Below are 23,391 nucleotides of genomic sequence, written 5' to 3'. Positions count from 1 at the left end.
TTCGTGAGTGTGTCCACGATCACCCATATAGAATCACACTTTCCTCGGCAACGAGATAACCCCACAATAAAATTCATGTTGATCACTTCCCATTTCCAAGTAAGGATTTCCATTGCTTGCAATAATCCTCCTGGCTTTTGATGTTCAATTTTCACTTGCTGGCAATTTGGACATTGAGCTACAAATTCTGCTATGTCTCTCTTCATTCCATCCCACCAATATATCAACTTAATATCATGCTACATCTTTGTTGCACCTGGGTGAATAGAATACCGAGAATAGTGAGCTTCTTCTAGAATTCGACGGCGCAATTCTGCAACGTTCGAAACACATAGCCTGCCTCGGTATCTAAGAATTCCATCCATAGAAGTTTCAAATGGAGACTTCTCTTTTTCATGAAGTGTGTCTATATACTGGCTCAATTGAGGATCTTCATACTGACGCTCTTTCACTTCCACATTCAGGGACTAAACCATGGGATCATTAATAACAATTCCTGCACTACCTGAATCAATTAGACGTACTCTAAGATTAGCTAATTGGTGGAGTTCATGAATTAATTCTTTCTTTTCCGAAGGAACTCCACATAGGTAGCCCATTGATCGGCGGTTAAGCGCATCAGCTACTACATTTGCCTTTCTAGGGTGGTATAAAATGCTCACACCATAATCTTTCAATAATTCTAACCACCGCCTCTGCCGCAGATTCAACTCCTTCTGTTTGAAAATGTATTGAAAACTCTTGTGATTCGTATAAATATCGATATGTACCCCATACAAATAGTGTCTCCATACTTTTAATGCATGAATAACTGCATCCAATTTGAGATAATGAGTTGGGTAGTTCTTTTCGTGTTTCCGCAGCTGCCTCGAAGCATAAGCAATGACTCTACCGTGCTGCATTAACACACATCCTAACCCAACACCAGAAGCATCACAATATATAACATAGCCATCTGGCCCTTCTGGAGCGTTAAGACCGGAGCTGAGGTTAATATGTCCTTCAACTCTTGAAAACTCCGTTCACAAGCATCATTCCACTGAAACTTAGCTGACTTCTGGGTCAATTCCGTCAATGGGGCTGAAATAGAGGATTTGTACGTTCGGGTATTTCGAGGGAGTCGTGATAAGTTAAGGGCAAGATCATTTTCCAACATTATTTTAATATACAAGTTGTTTATGAATATTATTTGTTATTAGAATGGAAATATTGAGAAAGGCAAAGGGTAAAAAGGGAAATTCGCAAAATGGCCCATGGTAATATTGTGGAAGGCTTGGGGCAAAACGGGAATTTCGCACAATGTTCAAGAAAATTCTTGAAAGTGCTACTTGACCGTGTGGTATAAAGAGTGGGCCCCACCCATGGCCATGTGTCCATACTCTTACTTGAGGGGCCTAAGTATATATATAGACAAGTGGTGGAAGAAAATATACATATTTGTCTTCTAAATCTAGAAGATTGGACAAGAAACAAAAAAAAGAAAGAAAGAGAGAGGGAGCTAAAGGCATTCGGCCATGGCTCCAAAAATGGAAGCCATGGAAGATGATCAAAATAAATTATTTCTTCTAGCAATCTAACTAATTGAAACGTCCTCTTTAACATGGAGTGATTGTTGGAGAAAGTAGAGCACTTGTTGTGCAAGTTGGGAACCTAGCCGAGCAAGAAGAGCTAAGTGAAAAAGGTATGTATTCAATCTTCTTTCATGTGTTATGGATGATTGTGAGTATTGTAGTATGTAGAAAAGGATGAAATTCATGAAATATGGGTATGTTGGTGGTGGCTGAATATTGTAGTGTCATGTAGAATAGATGAAATGATTTTATTTAGCATTTTGATTGTTGTTGTGTTGTGGATTTTATGATGTTAAATGAAGATTTAATGATTGGAAATGAAGTTGTAATCGTTTGTGTATTGTGGAAGAAGCTAATGTGATATTAGTATGGCTCCTTATAATTATAAGAATAGAGTTGCTAATATGTAAGTTGTAAATATAATTCATGAATTTGGAAGGTGAGACATGTGGTTGGAAGATTGTAAGTTGGGTTATTGTGTTTGAATTTGAAAGAAGGAAATGTGATGTTATTGTCCTTATTGAATTTGGAAGGCTTTGGGTGAAGTAGAATGTTAATTGGGTTGTCTTGCATATTATGAGAATTGAATTGAATATAAATGGAATGCCGTTGAATCATATGACAAAGGTTGTTAATGTTAGAATGTATTTGGATTGATTGTTGAACTTGTTAGTATGATTGTTGGTAAAATTGTTGATAATTTGGCCGAGTTGAATTCTCGGATTGTTGATTATTGATTTGACCGAGTTAGATTCTCGGGGGTGGTGTGTTTACAGGGGAGATGCTGCCGAAATTTCGATAGAATATATGTAAATTTATGTGAGAAACTAAGGCAAGTATATGACGACGAATCTAATAATTGTGTGAATTCTTTTGAATGTAGACTAGCAAGCTTGGATAAATAAGCGTAGCTAATAGGACGTTGAGCAGGTATGTAAGGCTTACCTTTCTTTCCTTTGGCATGATCTTTATGAAATGAACAAATGACATATATGTATTATTTCAAAGAACGTCCCATTCTTAGGGCCACTAGGATGGCTAGTATTCTTAATTTCCATAAGCCGTTTCATATGATTTTGATCCGTATCTATGATGTCCGAAGATCTACTTGATATGTTGCCCAATTAGCACTCGAGAGATAAGTGATGTGATTAATGTTTTGATGTGCAAATAGAAGCCCGTCCGATTATTCTGTTAAGTCTTGATACATTACAATATGTACATATGATTCCAAAAGTCCTATTTGATTTGATCCATAATGATATCCGATAGGTACTTGACATGATTATGGCTTTGATTTCCCAAAAAATAGCTTCTGAAACGCTTATAGAACGTTCTATATTTCAAACGCTCATAACTTTCTTATACTAAGTCGGATTGACCCGAAACTTGTTTCTGCGCCTTTAGGGGTCGGTAAGTATACTTATCTATCGAGTCTTGATTTATGTGCATTTAGTTTCTCACTACTTTGCTCGTGCATATGTCATGATCTCCTTCGCCGAGTCCCGGGCCGGTATGCATCGTGCGTATGGTTCGCCGGGTCCCCCGCTTGAGGGTCGGGTGCCATATATGTATTCCGGAGTTAGATGTGTTACGGTGTTATGATGTGTTTATGGTTCGCCGAACCATATATGATGTGATACTATGATGTGATATTATGATGTGTGACGAGATTACGGAGCAAATCATCTGGAGTATGATGTGTGTGGTGCCAAAGGCTGGGTGGCGCCACGTTCCCCGGGTTCCGCAAGGGACCGGATACCGTTCTTGGCATGCATGGTTTGTGTTTCCAGTAAGTGTTTTTTTTATTACTTTGTATATCATGCTTACTTTCTGTTCTAATCTTCTGTACTATTTATTCTGCTTGTGATTCTGTTCATATTACTCTATGCTTTACATGCTCATTACATATTCTGTACTAACCCCCTTTCTTCGGGGGCTGCGTTTCATGCCACGCAGGTACGCCCAGATGAGTAGAAGACTTTGCTAGGAGGTGTTTCAGCGAGATTGGCGAACTCCACTTCCTTCCGGAGTGTTGCTGAGTCAGAGCGTATATAAGCTGTGATTTCTGATTTGTGTTAGAGACTTTGCAGACAGGGTCGTGGGTACAGAACATCAGTTTCGTAAGCGGCTTCATCAGCCGATGTGACATTTTGTAATATGTTACAGATTTTATATGATTACAGATTTTGGTTTGATTTGAGAACGATAGAAAGAAAGTTTCTGAAAACTTTACTTGTGTTTTATGCTTATCTTATTTGAAAGTCCGAAAAGAGTATGTATGTAATATGAGTCAGAGGGTTCGCTCGGCTCCGAATATGGGGTCGGGTGCCCATCACACCCCGGTACGACTAGGGTGTGACAAAGTGGTATCAGAGCAGGTTTGTCCTAGGGGTTGTCTGCAAAGTCGTATCCAGTAAAGTCCTGTTTATGGTGTGAAGCGCGCCACAGTTATAAACAGGAGGCTACAGGGCATCTAGGGATTGTTGACCTTCTTTATGTCTTAGATCGTGCGATAGAGCCAAGCCATAGGAAATGAAATTTCTTATGTAAGCCTTACATACGACGGAAGAAGGTAAGTGGCGACATGGAAAGTCATAGGGGTAAGTATTGACATATTTGTTTTGTTACCCGAAGATTGGAAGCTCTGGGTGGCTGGAATATGTCGTATATATATATATATATGTCCTGTGAGGCATTGTTGGTATTTGTCGTATGCAGGTTTTGAATAATGAGAATGGTAAAGGAGATTCTGCTAGAACTGTTGGATACGCCTAACCGGAAGAGGTGTGGAAAGGAAATATCGTAAACGGACGATAAGTGGGGTGAGTGTTTCAGAAAGGTTATGGATTTGAAATGACACGAAGAATAATAGCGAGAAGGACGATTAGCAGTCCAGAGGATTAAAATGGATAACATCCGAGGCTCAGTAGAAGCAAGGTTTGTTGGAGAATTCGGAGGAAGTCAACGATCAGTTTTGTTGTAGACTATGATGTAAGAACACTGAGTGGAAATCCAAACAGGCTGGTAACCGAGTATGTATAAGTAATGGCGATGAAGGCACGTTCGCTACCCCCGGGAATTTGGAAGTCGAGGACAGGAAGTAGTCATACACATAGGCGGAAGGTGAATATTGAGGATTGAAAAGGGTAAGATAGTAATTGTAAAGGGAAGGACGTGTTACAAAAGTACCTCAGAATCTGTAAGACCTCGACTTGCTCCAGATCAAGTAATAAAGGTCATGCGAGGAGGTGGACGCGATTATATCAGCATTAAGGCACCGGATTCCACCAAAGTTTCGAGGTTAAGCGTGCTAATGCGAGAGAAATATTGGGATGGGTGACCCTCTGGGAAGTATGCCAGAAATCCTAAAGATTTAGACGTAAGAGACAAATGAAAAGCTAGAGTAACCTAAGGGAAAGCTAGAGTATATGGGATGGTTGGAGGCCATGAGAGGTCGCGTAGGACGAGACATACTAGATCGGTAAAGGGAAAGAAAGTGCATTACAGCTTTGTAATTAGGATAGGCTTGAATAGCGTTTGGAGATATTTTGTGGGCAAGGTAGTAGTGATTATACATATATATGTATGAATGCATATGATATCCCACATGTGAATATATTGGTGGGCATGTGATGTGTGTCCCAGCGACCGGTGCTGCGGTGTGGAAGGCCTCAATCGAGCAAGGGTGCCGAAGTTCAAGTAACAAGAAAAGATATGGTACAAGTATTGTAAGATAAGCTGATGTCGTTTTCACTACAGATTAAGATTGGAGAGTCTAATGCAACAATATTTGGAAAAGATAGAGAGTGAGTTAATGGAAGACAAGGAGATCAAAAAGGATGGGAAAAGTGGAAAGTAAGAAAACTCAGTGAGAGAAGCCCCGAGAGAAGCTACCGACAAAGCACGGGACGACTTGGGCAAAAATTCAAAGATAGGCACGTGAAAAGGGTAGAATATGGTAAAATGGAACAAGAGAGGAGTGTGTGAGATTCGAGAACCAATTTCAATAAGTGGGACCGAAGGAATGGTTACTATGACGAGGGATGTGAAGCAAGAAAAGAATGATTAGGCCTTGCGACGATGCTAGGAGATTTAGGTTCTTGAAAGGTATATAAAGGAATAAAATGTGCAGCTATATTAAGGTGGTTACCTCGGACATGGGAATGCTTTCCTGAAAGGATGACTTGGGAATAAGACGGATTTACGCGTTTAAGGTAAAGTTTCACGAACTTCAGGGTCGGTGCCATAAAGGACAGAAGAAGAAGAGTGTTCGAGGAGGGAGGAAACTAAGGAAGGTTAAGGATGAAAGTAGGAAAAATATATAAATGGGTTGGTTGAAGGAAGAGGAGAGTGTTTAGGCGCCAGGCAATTGGAAAATCTTTAACTGTAGAAGTAAGAAGGATACCTTAACAAGTTAGCGGCAGAAGCCCGATTACGCACCAAGGAAAGAACAAGTATGATGGGTCGACACTGTGATTGGAAAAAAAAATTAATGGTATGGAATAAGAAATCATGCAAAGTCTAAAGGTATTAACCTTAGCAGAAATGGAAATGAAATGCAAGGAACGTGCGTGGGAAGCCGCTCAGTCATAGCATCATAAATATAGTTAAAGGTTTGATGAGCAAGGATAGAGAAAGTGTAAACTGTAAGGATTTTGTGCTAAGAGAAAAAGTAGCAGGACGCTCGAGACAACATGGATGCACAACTGTAACACTAACGCATAGTTAAGAAGACTTACGGGTATGTGAATTAAATGGGTGAAAGGATTAATAGTGTTATATCCCGTGTTTTTGCATATTCGGAAATTTCGAAATAAATGTGACTTGGAAAGAACAAGGCCATATTTTGATTTCATTTGATATATATATGTGTTGTTGCTCATGAAAAATATTGACGCGGAAACATCAGGGAAGGCTAAGGGCGGAATTGGAATTTCGAAAATTGGTTTCGTGAATTATAAATTATTATCTTTAGTTAATTGGGCTCAAAAATAATAAGAGAAAATTTAGGTCCATGTCAATGGGGTGGCCGGCCATATGGCCTTGGCCCAAGCCCAATTTATTAGTCATGTGATTAATAATATAAAGGGGCTAAGTCTTCATTTTCATCCAAGAATATTCAAGAAACAAATCAAAACAAAAGAGAGAGTGAGAGCCAAGGAGAGAATTCGGCCAACATAAGAAAAAGAAGAAAAATTCCAAGTCCATCAATTTTGATCCAAAAATCTTATTCTTCCTAGATTCTTAATGTTACATCCCGTATTTTTGCATATTCGAAAAATTAGAGATAACTTGGCTTGTAATGAATGAGGCCATAATTGGACCTTACTTGGTATGAATGTGTTGGCTATGAAATTTTTGGTGTGAAATACGGAGGAAGGCCAAGGGCAAAAATTGGAATTTCGGAAATTAGCCTCGGGAATTTTAAATTAGCCATAAGTAATTGGGCTTGGGGAATCAAAAAAAAAAAAGAGAAGGCCCAAATATGCAAAGGGTGGCCGGCCATGGTAATTAAAATGGCCCAAGCCCACAATAAATTTAACTCATGTATTAATAAGAAGATGATCCATAATTCTTTCCTTTTAAAGAAGTTTCAAGAACATAAAATTGAGAGGAAAAAGAAAGAAGGCCTACGGACAAGAAGAGAAAGAGAAAAGAAAAGAAAAAAAAAATTCTTGGAGTTAAATCCTTGGTTCAAAAATCCATTTCTTGTGGGATTATTACTAAGTGCAAGATTCTCTACAACTTGGTACAATTATTTTGGCAAGAAACTATCTTTGGTAGCAAGGAGAATTTGTTGGTAAAAAGGTAAGAATCTTATGTTCTTTTCATGTTATGAAGCTTTGTTTATGTTGTTGAATGTAGGAATGGGTAGAAACTATGGATATATGGAAGTTTGTATGGTATTGGTATGTATGCATATGTATGGCCGTGTGTGTGCATAATTGTGTGGTTGAGATGTGTTGAATTTTGTATTGTATCCTAGTTGTGATTATGATGGAATTTATATTGGAAGTGAAAGTTGAATGAATTAGGAGAAGTTGGAAAATATAGCATGTGGCCGTGTGGTGTGATGTGGATGATGGAAGGTGAATTAAATCTTGTTAGTATGTTAAGTGTGTTATTGTGAAGTGAATGAAAGAATAATGGTTTTTGTTATCATGGAAGAATGGTTGTTAAGTTGTTGTAGGAAATTATGCAAATTTATTGTCACTTATGTAAAAATGGAAATGAAAGTATTAAGAGGCAAATTATGGTTGTCATTGATGAAGTTGAAAGATAGAAATATATCATGAACATGTTTGCTAAAAGATTGGAAGTTGTGGGTGAATTATACTTTTGGTAGGAAACTTGTATATTGTGCATACTTTTGTATAATTTGAGATGGAAACCCGCTCCAATTCCTTCAGCGAGCCTGAATCACTTTTCTTATAATTTGTCCCTAAAGTGAACTTTTGTATGAAACCTTCCTAAACGAAGTCGGAATACTCCCAAATGATTATGGATGACCTCTTAAGGTCGATTATCAGTAATTTACGTATGTCGCCTCAAGTTGGTCCGAGGTGGGCCCACAAGGCCCCGACACTTTTTATATGACCTGAATTGCCCTATTTCTGTCCGTTTCTCACAGGCAACATCTGGACTATTATTCTGATCACGATATGACTACTTTTTATATAAATTTTACAAAATGGCTTTGACATAAAAAAAAATCTGATTCTGGTAATAATCTGTCGTGCCTTCCCAAGCAGGATATAGGCGCACATTATGAACGCTATCCGAATACTCTGATTTGACTCGCCATTTGGCCTACTTCAGTTTGATTGAGTCGGTATAACGATCTGTATGTATGTGGTTTCTCATTAATTTGTTCATGGATGTCTCAATGCTTCCTTTCACCGGATCCCGGGCCGGTTTATATCATGCGGATGGGCCGCCGAGTCCCTTGTCGGGGGTCGGGTCCCATGTATGAATTCCGAAGTATGATGTGTCTGGTTCCGGGGTGCTGTGGTATATGTCGTCCCCGGTTATCGTGTATATGTTACGAAGTATGATGTGTCCGGTTTCCCGGCGTGTGATCTGTCCCCGGGGTTACCTTGGTTATGATATGATGTGTTATGTGACGGAGATGTTCGAAGATGTGAAATCTTCTGAAATATGATATGTTGTGGCGCCAAAGGCAGGAGTGGCGACCACGTTCTTGTGCCCTATTATGATTCTGTCTGTCTGATTGGATTCTGAATCTGTCTGTCCGTATGGATTATGATTCTGTCTGTCCGTCTGGACTATGATTCTGTCAGGTATCCTTCCGTCTGTCTGTCTGGACTACGACTCTGTCCGGTATATATCTGTCTGCTCGTTGGATTACGATTCCGTTTGCTATATTTCTGCGCTTCCGGTTCAGACTATGATTATGTTTGTTATGTTTCTGCTTTATATACTCGGTACATTTTTCGTACTGACCCCCGGTTCTTCGGGGGCTGCGTTACATGCCCGCAGGTACAGACGCACCTGAAGATACGCCGCCAGTCTAGGGCTCAGATTCTACTATTTTGAAGAGCTCCTTTGGTCCGGAGCGTGTACTTTTGGTATATATCTTCTGTCTTCTGTATATTCTGTATGTATGGCAACTTCGGGTACGGCGGGGCCCTGTCCCGTCATATAACTCTGTCGGTCTGTTTAGAGGTCTGTGGACATGTTTGTGGGTTAGGGTCTTTCTGTACGGATGTGTGTATATGTTGTGTTTGGGGCGACCCCATTCGCCGCGGCGGCCGGTCCACATATGTTTATATATTGTTTTGCTGGCCGGTGTGGCCTTTGTTGGTATTTTCTGTGCGCAGGGTTATTTTCGATAGTATGTAAAACAAAGGAAACTCTGCCAAAATTTTTCTGGAAATTATCTAAATTTGAAATATAGCCTTGACGGCTTCTGCTTTATACTTGAATGCGTTTGATAATAGTTGAGATAGCGTTGGATAGATGTGTTTGGGTGCCCAGATCGGGTACTAGTCACGGCCTACGGGGTTGGGTCGTGACAGAAGTGGTATCAGAGCGGTTAGTCCTCGGTATGTCTACAGGCCGTGTCTAGTAGAGTCTTGTTTATCGGTGTGTTGTGCACCACATCTATAAACAGGAGGCTACAGGGCATCTAGGATGTTACCCCTCTTTGAATCTTAGATCGTGCGATAGAACTGTATTAGTAGGATGATCCCCTCCTGAAGATTTGTTATGTTTTCAGCGATGCCTCCGAAGAAGGTAACAGCTGCCCAGAAGGGCAAAGCGGGGGTGGAGGTAGGAGAAACCAGCCGGGCCCAGAGAGTTACCAGGGCCAGTGCGCGGTTAGCGCGTGAGGATGAGCCCCTGTCAGCCGGCTCTGTTACACCGCCCTTATCAGAGGAGATTGGAGCAGCAGCAGCTGCTGATTAGAGGGAGGCTCCACCACGAGCTCCTAGGGTTCCAGTGCCCGAGCCTCCAGCTCCACAGCCAGGGGCGGAGGACAGGGCTATGCGAGATGCGGTTCAGTTATTGACCACACTGATGACGGAGCAGGTTCGTAGGCATAGATTTGGGGGTGGTAGTTCGGACAGGTATGAAAGCTCCAGGGCTCGTGAGTTCTTGACATGTAATCCTCCAGAATTGTCACGACCCAACCCCGTAGGCCGTGACTAGTACCCGATCTGGGCACCCAAACCCATCTATCAAATACATTCAAGTAAATAGCAGAAGCCGACAAGGCTGTATTTACAAATTTAGATAATTTCCAGAAAAGTTTCGGCAGAGTCTCCTTTGTTTTTCAGACTATCCAGAATAACCCTGTACACAGCAAACACCAACAAAGGCCACACAGGGCTAACAAAGCAACGTATAAACATATGCGGACCGGCCGCCTCGGCGTATGGGATCGCCCCAAACAACATATACACATATCTATACAGAAAGACCCTAACCCACAAACATGTCCACAGACCTCTAAACAGACCGACAGAATCATATGATGGGACAGGGCCCCCGCCGTACCCAAATAGTCAGATATACGGAAATATATATACATAGCAAAAGATGTATGTACCAAAAGTGGACTCCGGATTAAAGGGAGTACTCCGAAATAGCAGAAAGTGGAGCCTACAGTGGTGGATCACCTGTGTCTGTACCAGCCGGGCATGAAACGCAGCCCCCGAAGAAAGGGGGTCAGTACGAAAGATGTACTGAGTATGTAAAGCATAGAGTACAGAAATATGGGTCACAACTGAAAGCAAACAGATACAAAGGGAAGTACTGAATGATATATCAAAATTTGTATCAAAACATATATATATAATGCAAATAAAATCATGCAAAGCTCAGGAACGTGGTCACCACTCCGACGCTGGTGCCACACACAGCATAACACCAGAAGGTTCAAATCTCCGTACATCCCCGAGCACACATATCAGCATAACATATCATCAGCCATATCACAGCATAACTCCAAACGGAACCCGGCCCTATGGCGAGGTCTCGGGAACCGTAACACAGCATACGGTCGAATTTATCATAGCGCACACGAATCATAGCCGGCCCGGGAACCGGTGAACGAAATCATAATAAGGGCACGAGCAGAGTCGTGAGCAAACAATGCAATTTGTATATAAAAATATTCTTTGAAACTTGACAAATTCATAAGTCAACTCATTAGTCAAAGTAATCAAACAATTAGTCAATACGGGGTTCGTTTCACAAAAGTATTTCCAACATAGTATTTATGGTTCAAAATATAATTTCGAATATCGTGGCAGTCAAAACATTATTTTATGATAGCCAAATTCATAAACAAAAGTGTCTTGCTGACATTATACAAGAATGGGCATAATAGAGCAAACAAAGAAGTCTCGGGGTTAGCGGGCTCACCTCGGTTCAAATCGAGGTGGCGGCATGAATCACGGACATTTGGGGTCTATGGAATCATACATGGAAGTTCGAGGCAACTTGGTCTCATTTACGAAAGTTTCGGACATTAGATCACTTTTCAACATAATAGGAGTTTTATAATTCAATTCAATTGAATGAGTGGTACTAAATTTCCAATTCAGATTTCTAGGAACAGAATTGCCCTCGGGGCTCCAATATCGACCTAGTATACCTAAGACATGCCAAAAGAAGGAATGGTTAGCCTTACATACCTTATATGTGTCTTACGCTCACCCAAAACTCAAGTCCCGTTTCGCTCAGAATCTGCAAATGGTTAAAGTTACCAATTAGGGATTTCAAGGCTTAAGAATTCACTTAACCTCATTTTTATCTACCGAAATTTTGGCAGCATTTCCCCTATATATATAACACCCCCGAGACTTAGCTCGGCTCAATAAATATCAACCACAACAACCCACAATATCACAAACATCACAAGTCATACAAAATCACTCTAACGTCAATATTCCTTCTTTCTACATAAATCAACAACTTTCATTCAAACTTCACAACATCGAACTATCATCCACATTATCATATTCATTTACTCATTCAAAGTTATTCAAACACATTCCAATAATATTCCAAGCGATATACATGAATTTAAGCAATCCGCTACTTTCCATATTCTATTCAAAACTTCTACGAATGCACAAAACTTCCCAAATCACATTGTCTTCCTTCCAAATTTATTAACAACAACCATAATCCACATTTAAAGTCTTACTTCCACAATTATATAAGAATACACATAAATCATATATTTTCCCATAAAAACCCGCAACCATTTCAATGCCAATTCAACTCGCTAAACATTCATTTACGTCATAAATGCCACAACGACGCAACTAACAAACTAAACAAAAATCAAATTCGTCTCCTTCACCATAACATGGCTCCCAGCCACTTCATCACACACACACACACCCACGGTTTCACACACACACCAAAACTACGAAATTCTCGTTTATTCTAAATCCTTATAATATTCATACAAATTCCATAACACAAAAGTAGCAAAAATTCTTACCTTTTCTTGAAATTCCGACTTGCCGCAAACGTGATTCTTTCGCCAAACAAATTGTATCACGTCGGAGAGCGTCTTGAACTTACTACAAATACAAAAAGAATAAGATGTTTGGATCAAACTTGGAGGCTAGAGAATTTTTCCTCTCTTCTTTTGCTATGGCTGAAACCCTCTCTAGAGGTGTTCTTAATTTTTTTTTTTTTGTTGATTTTCTTGACTTTTCAATGGATAGGCATGAATATATACTTATCATTAAATGCTCACATGGATCTCACATGACCAATAAGTGGGGCTTGGGCCTTGGCCCCTTGGCCGGCCACCCCTAGCACTTGGGCTTCAATTTTTAAATTTTTTTTAGCCCAATTCGTAAAAATCTCATTTTGTAATTCTCAAAACTAATTTCCAAAATTCCAACTCTCACCCTCGGCCTTCCCCGATGTTTTTGCACCAATAGTTTCATAACCAACATAGGCATATTAACTAAAATCAAAGTATTGCCTTATAACATACAAGTCCTAATTATTTCCAAGACTTTCCAATTATGCGAAATTACGGGATATAACAAGAATTCTCCCGGACAAAACCCGAAGAGGACCCCCAGGAGTTTATTAGAAAGATGGAGAGCACGATACGGTTGATTAAGGAGTCGCCGACTGAGTCCGTTGAATTGGCCTCGTATCAGTTATATGAGGTAGTGGCGAACTGGTATGAGTCCTGGCAGCTATCCAGGGGTGACGATGCTGCCCCAGCAGTATGGGCCGAGTTTACTAAGGCCTTTCTTGATCATTTTCTACCTCCAGAGCTACGGAGAGCCAGGGTTGATCGATTCTTGCATCTGAAACAGAACGGTAGAAGTGTTCGAGAGTATAACCTAGAGTTTGACTCGTTGGCTAGGTATGCACCCGCTATAGTAGCCGAGATGGCCGATAGGGTGCACCAGTATGTGACGGGGCTAGACCCTTATTTGATCGATGGTTGCTTGGCGATGGCTTCTCAGCCAGGGATGCATGTTGCCCGGGTGCAGGCATACGCCCAGGGCATGGAGGACCGGCGTAGGGAACGTCGGCCTGATAAGGGCCATGACGGGAGCTGGCCTAAGAGAGCCAGATCGGCCGGGTACTCAGGGGGATTTCAGAGTGAGTTTTCTCAGCGACAGGGTAACAGGTATTCGTCCCAGCCAGCATACAGTACGCCCCCACAGTTCTCGGGACAGAACTCCATGGCTTCGAGTTCGCAAGTAAATATGATTTTCAGTCAGATGGGGCCATCCATACCTCGGTGTCCTTATTGCAGGAGGCGTCACCCTGGTGAGTGTTATCGTGCCACTGGTGCCTGCTTTTCTTGTGGCCAACAAGGCCATACGATGAGAGAGTGTCCGTATAGGGGTGGTCCAGGTGGTTCAGCCCAGCTTACCGGGTCAGTTGCTGGCTCGTTTTCTCCTTCGGCAGCCATACGCCCCACAGGGCGAGGAGCACCAGCACCAGCGCCAGCACCAGCGAGTCGTGGCCGAGGTCGAGGTGCAGCTTCTGGTTACAGCAGTCCTTCGAACCGCGTATTTGCTTTGACCGGCCGGCAGGACCCAGGAGCGTCTTCAAGCGCACACCCAGGTATGTTAGTGATCTTTTCTTGAGGGATATGTGTATGAATGGGTCTATCCTTTATCATATTATGTGATTTTCTTCTTCTAGGTATTAGTAAGAGTAAGGTAATTGTCAACTTGATAGATATTGAAGATTCAGAGAGACAACATGATAATTGTATGGTTTAGCCCGGGGTGGGACCCTCTACGGGAACTTTTCAAAAATTTACTAAGATCCCGATCTGCCCTAAATTATGTGACAAAGGTCGTGCGGGGTAGTCGACGCAATTATATTAGCATTAACGCATCCAAGTGCATGAAAGTTTCGAGGTTAAGCGTGCTAAGGCCAGAGCAACTATGGGATGGGTGACCCCCTGGGAAGTAATACAAATTTTTTCACTAGTGTAAGTATGATATATATAAATGTGGATATTAGAAAAGATGAAGGATAAGAGATGTGATTAAGCAGAATCTTTGAAAGAGTCGATAAGCGACACGTAAGACGATTTGTATGACAACTTGGCGAACAAGTTTATGAATGAGTGAACAGGTTTCGGTGAGATTATCGGTGATATAATTGTCGAGGTGAATAATGAGAGGTCGACAAGGGGAAATTTTCGTAAATCACTGGAGCCTTAATAGAAGTGGTCTGGTCCTAATCAAAACTCTGTTTGTTGCACTTCTGCACCTCTGATTCTGATAAGGCTCTGTCCATTACGCCTCTGTACTTCTGAATCCGATTACGTTTCTGTCTGATACACCTCTGTCCGATTGACTCGGGATATGAATCTGTCTGATATAACTCTGTATGTTTGACTCTGATTACGAGTCTGTCTGATACATCTCTGTACGTCTGACTCTGATCTCGGATCTGTCTGATACCCTCCCATACATCTGACTTTGACTACGAATCCGTCCGCCATAGTTTAGTACGTCTGCCTTCAATTGTGAATCCGTCCGATATGCTTCTATGCGCCCGATCCCAGTTGTGAATCTGATTGGTATGACATGGGGATACTATGATGGGGTAAGGAACCGAGGACCGTAACAAGAAGGGATATGGATTATGATGTCTGAAAAGCTTGGAAGGAAAGAAAGAAGGGACATAACATCCGTGAAAGAGCGAAAAGCATTCATTTGTTACCAGAATATAGTTCATGGCCCAGTGACTGTGTGGGATGCGAGGAAATATGTTATGAAACATATGAGTCAGTAATGTGAAAAATTACTCCATCATATTGGAAAAGAATCCATATCGGAAAGTCAACAAAGGACGATTATCAAAAGAACCTTCCCGATGTAGTATGACGCCCCATGAGGTCAATTTGACATTCGAGGACGAATGTTTTAAGGGGGGGCGGGGAGGATGTTACATTCGGTATTTTTGCATATTCGAAAAATTGGAGATAACTTGACTTGTAATGAATGAGGCCATAATTGGACCTTACTTGGTATGAATATGTTGGCTATGAAATTATTGGTGTGAAATACGGAGGAAGGCCAAGGGCAAAAATTAGAATTTCGAAAATTAGCCTCGGGAATTTTAAATTAGCCATAAGTAATTGGGCTTGGGGAATCAAAAAAAAAAAAAAGAAAGAGAACGCCCAAATATGCAAAGGGTGGCCGACCATGGTAATTAAAATGGCCCAAGCACACAATAAATTTAACTCATGTATTAATAAGAAGATGATCCATAATTCTTTCCTTTTCAAGAAGTTTCAAGAACATAAAATTGAGAGGAAAAAGAAAGAAGGCCTACGGCCAAGAAGAGAAAGAGAAAAGAAAAGAAAAAAAAATTCTTGGAGTTAAATCCTTTGTTCAAAAATCCATTTCTTGTGGGATTATTACTAGGTGCAAGATTCTCTACAACTTGGTACAATTATTTTGGCAAGAAACTATCTTTGGTAGCAAGGAGAATTTATTGGTAAAAAGGTAAGAATCTTATGTTCTTTTCATGTTATGAAGCTTTGTTTATGTTGTGGAATGTAGGAATGGGTAGAAACTATGGAAATATGGAAGTTTGTATGGTATTGGTATGTATGCATATGTATGGCCGTGTGTGTGCATAATTGTGTGGTTGAGATGTGTTGAATTTTGTATTGTATCCTAGTTGTGATTATGATGGACTACCTTTGGTAGCAAGGAGAATTTGTTGGTCAAAAGGTAAGAATCTTATGTTCTTTTCATGTTATGAAGCTTTGTTTATGTTTTGGAATGTAGGAATGGGTAGAATCTATGGAAATATGGAAGTTTGTATGGTATTGGTATGTATGCATACGTATGGCCGTGTGTGTGCATAATTGTGTGGTTGAGATGTGTTGAATTTTGTATTGTATCCTAGTTGTGATTATGATGGAATTTATATTGGAAGTGAAAGTTGAATGAATTAGGGGAAGTTGGAAAATATAGCATGTGGCCATGTGGTGTGATGTGGATGATGGAAGGTGAATTAAATCTTGTTAGTATGTTAAGTGTGTTATTGTGAAGTGAATGAAAGAATAATGGTTTTTGTTATCATGGAAGAATGGTTGTTAAGTTGTTGTAGGAAATTATGCAAATTTATTGTCACTTATGTGAAAATGGAAATGAAAGTATTAAGAGGCAAATTATGGTTGTCATTGATGAAGTTGAAAGATAGAAATATATCATGAACATGTTTGCTAAAAGATTGGAAGTTGTGGGTGAATTATGCTTTTGGTAGGAAACTTGTATATTGTGCATACTTTATGTATATTTGGTGAAAACGATAGGATATGCCTTTGAATCATGTTGTAGTGATCTTGATGAGTGATGAATATGAAAATAATAAGTTTGGTTTGGAAGTGTAAGGTCGGAATGAAAGATGTTACGTTATGACGACAAGATGGCAAATTGTGCCATATTATGTGTTTTGAAATACTTGTTGACATTATGGATATTGTTGTTGGGTTGCGTTGATTGTTTGGTTGTGTTTAACTTTTGGGGATGTTATATGTATAAAGGAAATGCTGCCGAAATTTCGGTAGGCAAATATGTAATGAATTTGGAGTCTTAAGTCTTGAATTTGACAATTGGTAAACATGACCATTTGTAGATTCTGGACGAGATTGGAATCGAAGCCAAGCGAGCGTAAGGCGCAATCGAGGTATGTAAAGCTTACCCCTTCCTTCTTAGGCATGTTCTGAACATAATAGGCTCGGCCGCGAGCCTTAAATACGACTTCGTTCCCCGGAATTCGAGATGGAAACCCGCTCCAATTCCTTCAGCGAGACTGAATCACTTTTCTTATAATTTGTCCCTAAAGTGAACTTTTGTATGAAACCTTCCTAAACGAAGTCGGAATACTCCCAAATGATTATGGATGACCTCTTAAGGTCAATTATCAGTAATTTACGTATGTCGCCTCAACTTGGTCCGAGGTGGGCCCACAAGGCCCCGACACATTTTATATGACCTGAATTGCCCTATTTCTGTCCGTTTCTCACAGGCAACAACTGGACTATTATTTTGATCACGATATGACTACTTTTTATATAAATTTTACAAAATGGCTTTGACATAAAAAAAATCTGATTCTGGTAATAATCTGTCGTGCCTTCCCAAGAAGGATATAGGCGCACATTATGAACGCTATCCGAATACTCTGATTTGACTCGCCATTTGGCCTACTTCAGTTTGATTGAGTCGGTATAACGATTTGTATGTATGTGGTTTCTCATTAATCTGTTCATAGATGTCTCAATGCTTCCTTTCACTAGATCCTGGGCCGGTTTATATCGTGCGGATGGGCCGCCGAGTCCCTTGTCAGGGGTCGAGTCCCATGTATGAATTCCGAAGTATGATGTGTCCGGTTCCGGGGTGCTGTGGTATATGTCGTCCCCGGTTACCGTGTATATGTTACGAAGTATGATGTGTCCGGTTTCCCGGCGTGTGATCTGTCCCCGGGGTTACCGTGGTTATGATATGATGTGTTATGTGACAGAGATGTTCGAAGATGTGAAATCTTCTGAAATATGATATGTTGTGGCGCCAAAGGCAGGCGTGGCGACCACGTTCTTGTGCCCTATTCTGATTATGTCTGTCTGATTGGATTCTGATTCTGTCTGTCCGTATGGATTATGATTCTGTCTGTCCGTCTGGACTATGATTCTGTCCGGTATCCTTCTGTCTGTCTGTCTGGACTACGACTCTGTCCGGTATATCTCTGTCTGCTCGTTGGATTACGATTCCGTTTGCTATATGTCTGTGCTTCCGGTTCAGACTATGATTATGTTTGTTATGTTTCTGCTTTATATACTCGGTACATTTTTCGTACTGACCCCCGGTTCTTCGGGGGTTGCGTTACATGCCCGCAGGTACAGACGCACCTGAAGATACGCCGCCAGTCTAGGGCTCAGATTCTGCTATTTTGAAGAGCTCCTTTGGTCCGGAGCGTGTACTTTTGGTATATATCTTCTGTCTTCTGTATATTCTGTATGTATGGCAACTCCGGGTACGGCGGGGCCCTGTCCCGTCATATGACTCTGTCGGTCTGTTTAGAGTTCTGTGGACATGTCTGTGGGTTAGGGTCTTTCTGTACGGATGTGTGTATATGTTGTGTTTGGGGCGACCCCATTCGCCGCCGCGACCGGTCCACATATGTTTATATGTTGCTTTGCTGGCCGGTGTGGCCTTTGTTGGTATTTTCTGTGCACAGGGTTATTTTGGATAGTATGTAAAACAAAGGAAACTCTGCCAAAATATTTCTGGAAATTATCTAAATTTGAAATATAGCCTTGACGGTTTCTGCTTTATACTTGAATGCGTTTGATAACAGTTGAGATAGCGTTGGATAGATGTGTTTGAGTGCCCAGATCGGGTACTAGTCACGGCCTACGGGGTTGGGTCGTGACAGAAGTGGTATCAGAGCGGTTAGTCCTCGGTATGTCTACAGGCCGTGTCTAGTAGAGTCTTGTTTATCGGTGTGTTGTGCACCACATCTACAAACAGGAGGGTACAGGGCATCTAGGATGTTACCCCTCTTTGAATCTTAGATCGTGCGATAGAACTGTATTAGTAGGATGATCCCCTCCTGACGATTTGTTATGTTTTCAGCGATGCCTCCGAAGTAGGCAACAGCTGCCCAGAAGGGCAAAGCGGGGGTGGAGGTAGGAGAAACCAGCCGGGCCCAGAGAGTTAGCAGGGCCAGTGCGTGGTTAGCGCGTGAGGATGAGCCCCTGTCAGCCGGCTCTGTTACACCGCCCTTATCAGAGGAGATTGGAGCAGCAGCAGCTGCTGATCAGAGGGAGGCTCCACCGCGAGCTCCCAGGGTTCCAGTGCCCGAGCCTCCAGCTCCACAGCCAGGGGCGGAGGACAGGGCTATGCGAGATGCGGTTCAGTTATTGACCACACTGATGACGGAGCAGGTTCGTAGGCATGGATTTGGGGGTGGTAGTTCGGACAGGTATGAAAGCTCCAGGGCTCGTGAGTTCTTGACATGTAATCCTCCAGAATTCTCCGGGACAAAACCCGAAGAGGACCCCCAGGAGTTTATTAGAAAGATGGAGAGCACGATACGGTTGATTAAGGCGTCGCCGACTGAGTCCGTTGAATTGTCCTCGTATCGGTTATATGAGGTACCGGCGAACTGGTATGAGTCCTGGCAGCTATCCAGGGGTGACGATGCTGCCCTAGCAGTATGGGCCAAGTTTACTAAGGCCTTTCTTGATCATTTTCTACCTCTAGAGCTACGGAGAGCCAGGGTTGATCGATTCTTGCATCTGAAACAGAACGGTAGAAGTGTTCGAGAGTATAGCCTAGAGTTCGACTCGTTGGCTAGGTATGCACCCGCTATAGTAGCCGAGATGGCCGATAGGGTGCACCGGTATGTGATGGGGCTAGACCCTTATTTGATCGATGGTTGCTTAGCGATGGCTTCTCAGCCAGGGATGCATGTTGCCCGAGTGCAGGCATACGCCCAGGGCATGGAGTACCGGCGTAGGGAACGTCGGCCTGATAGGGGTCATGACGGGAGCCGGCCTAAGAGAGCCAAATCGGCCGGGTACTCAGGGGGATTTCAGAGTGAGTTTTCTCAGTGGCAGGGTAACAGGTATTCGTCCCAGCCAGCATACAGTACGCCCCCACAGTTCTCGGGACAGAATTCCATGGCTTCGAGTTCGCAAGTAAATAGGAGTTTCAATCAGATGGGGCCATCCATACCTCGGTGTCCTTATTGCAGGAGGCGTCACCCTGGTGAGTGTTATCGTGCCACTGGTGCCTGCTTTTCTTGTGGCCAACAAGGCCATAAGATGAGAGAGTGTCCGTATATGGGTGGTCCAGGTGGTTCAGCCCAGCTTACCGGGTCAGTTGCTGGCTCATTTTCTCCGTCGGCAGCCATACGCCCCACAGGGCGAGGAGTACCAGCACCAGCGCCAGCACCAGCGAGTCGTGGCCGAGGTCGAGGTGCAGCTTCTGGTTACAGCGGTCCTTCGAACCGTGTATTTTCTTTGACCGGCCGGCAGGACCCAGGAGCGTCTTCAAGCGCACACCCAGGTATGTTAGTGATCTTTTCTTGAGGGATATGTGTATGAATGGGTCTATCCTTTATCATATTATGTGATTTTCTTCTTCTGGGTATTAGTAAGAGTAAGGTAATTCTCAACTTGATAGATATTGAAGATTCAGAGAGACAACATGATAATTGTATGGTTTAGCCCGGGGTGGGACCCGCTACGAGAACTTTTCAAAAATTTACTAAGATCCCGATCTGCCCTAAATTATGTGACAAAGGTCGTGCGGGGTAGTCGACGCAATTATATTAGCATTAACGCATCCAAGTGCATGAAAGTTTCGAGGTTAAGCGTGCTAAGGCCAGAGCAACTCTGGGATGGGTGACCCCCTGGGAAGTAATACAAATTTTTTCACAAGTGTAAGTATGATATATATAAATGTGGATATTAGAAAAGATGAAGGATAAGAGATGTGATTAAGCAGAATCTTTGAAAGAGTCGATAAGCGACACGTAAGACGATTTGTATGACAACTTGGTGAACAAGTTTATGAATGAGTGAACAGGTTTCGGTGAGATAATCGGTGGTATAATTGTTGAGGTGAATAATGAGAGGTCGACAAGGGGAAATTTTCGTAAATCACTGGAGCCTTAATAGAAGTGGTCTGGTCCTAATCAAAACTCTGTTTGTTGCACTTCTGCACCTCTGATTCTGATAAGGATCTATCCATTACGCCTCTGTACTTCTGAATCCGATTGGTATGACATGGGGATACTATGATGGGGTAAGGAACCGAGGACAGTAACAAGAAGGGATATGGATTATGATGTCTGAAAAGCTTGGAAGGAAAGGAAGAAGGGACATAACATCCGTGAAAGAGCGAAAAGCATTCATTTGTTACCAGAATATAGTTCATGGCCCAGTGACTGTGTTGGATGCGAGGAAATACGTTATGAAAGCATATGAGTCAGTAATGTGAAAAATTACTCCATCATATTGGAAAAGAATCCATATCGGAAAGTCAACAAAGGACGATTATAAAAAGAACCTTCCCGGGGTAGTATGACGCCCGATGAGGTCAATTTGACATTCGAGGACGAATGTTTTAAAGGGGGGGAGGATGTTACATCCGGTATTTTTGCATATTCGAAAAATTGGAGATAACTTGGCTTGTAATGAATGAGGCCATAATTGGACCTTACTTGGTATGAATGTGTTGGCTATGAAATTATTGGTGTGAAATACGGAGGAAGGCCAAGGGCAAAAATTAGAATTTCGAAAATTAGCTTCGGGAATTTTAAATTAGCCATAAGTAATTGGGCTTGGGGAATCAAAAAAAAAAAAAAAAAAGAGAAGGCCCAAATATGCAAAGGGTGGCCGACCATGGTAATTAAAATGGCCCAAGCCCACAATAAATTTAACTCATGTACTAATAAGAAGATGATCCATAATTCTTTCCTTTTCAAGAAGTTTCAAGAACATAAAATTGAGAGGAAAAAGAAAGAAGGCCTACGACCAAGAAGAGAAAGAGAAAAGAAAAGAAAAAAAATTTCTTGGAGTTAAATCCTTGGTTCAAAAATCCATTTCTTGTGGGATTATTACTAAGTGCAAGATTCTCTACAACTTGGTACAATTATTTTGGCAAGAAACTATCTTTGGTAGCAAGGAGAATTTGTTGGTAAAAAGGTAAGAATCTTATGTTCTTTTCATGTTATGAAGCTTTATTTATGTTGTGGAATGTAGGAATGGGTAGAAATTATGGAAATATGGAAGTTTGTATAGTATTGGTATGTATGCGTATGTATGGCCGTGTGTGTGCATAATTGTGTGGTTGAGATGTGTTGAATTTTGTATTGTATCCTAGTTGTGATTATGATGGAATTTATATTGGAAGTGAAAGTTGAATGAATTAGGGGAAGTTGGAAAATATAGCATGTGGCCGTGTGGTGTGATGTGGATGATGGAAGGTGAATTAAATCTTGTTAGTAAGTTAAGTGTGTTATTGTGAAGTGAATGAAAGAATAATGGTTTTTGTTATCATGGAAGAATGGTTGTTAAGTTGTTGTAGGGAATTATGTAAATTTATTGTCACTTATGTAAAAATGGAAATGAAAGTATTAAGAGGCAAATTATGGTTGTCATTGATGAAGTTGAAAGATAGAAATATATCATGAACATGTTTGCTAAAAGATTGGAAGTTGTGGGTGAATTATGCTTTTGGTAGGAAACTTGTATATTGTGCATACTTTATGTATATTTGGTGAAAACGATAGGATATGCCTTTGAATCATGTTGTTGTGATCTTGATGAGTGATGAATATGAAAATAATAAGTTTGGTTTGGAAGTGTAAGGTCGGAATGAAAGATGTTACGTTATGACGGAAAGATGGCAAATTGTGCCATATTATGTGCTTTGAAATACTTGTTGTCATTATGGATATTGTTGTTGGGTTGCGTTGATTGTTTGGTTGTGTTTAACTTTTGGGGATGTTATATGTATAAAGGAAATGCTGCCGAAATTTCAGTAGGCAAATATGTAATGAATTTGGAGTCTTAAGTCTTGAATTTGACAATTGGTAAACATGACCATTTGTATATTCTGGACGAGATTGGAATCGAAGCCAAGCGAGCGTAAGGCGCAATCGAGGTATGTAAAGCCTACCCCTTCCTTCTTAGGCATGTTCTGAACATAATAGGCTCGGCCGCGAGCCTTAAATACGACTTCGTTCCCCGGAATTCGAGATGGAAACCCGCTCCAATTCCTTCAGCGAGACTGAATCACTTTTCTTATAATTT

General features: G+C 41.4%; 1 long non-coding RNA gene across 1 annotated transcript; it reads left to right on the top strand.

Moving 5' to 3' along the window:
* Window positions 1-6,967: 6,967 nt before the first annotated feature.
* Window positions 6,968-18,642, top strand: LOC132642455 (uncharacterized). Its single transcript, XR_009583171.1, has 3 exons — window positions 6,968-7,382; window positions 17,202-17,252; window positions 18,463-18,642. It is a non-coding gene; the product is annotated as an uncharacterized LOC132642455 (long non-coding RNA).
* The last annotated feature ends 4,749 nt before the right edge of the window (window positions 18,643-23,391 follow it).

Source organism: Lycium barbarum, chromosome 5 (assembly GCF_019175385.1).
Source record: "Lycium barbarum isolate Lr01 chromosome 5, ASM1917538v2, whole genome shotgun sequence".
In the NCBI taxonomy this organism is placed as follows: Eukaryota; Viridiplantae; Streptophyta; class Magnoliopsida; order Solanales; family Solanaceae; genus Lycium; species Lycium barbarum.
The sequence above is the reverse complement of the archived record's forward strand: the minus strand, read 5'-3'. Positions and strand labels throughout refer to the sequence as shown.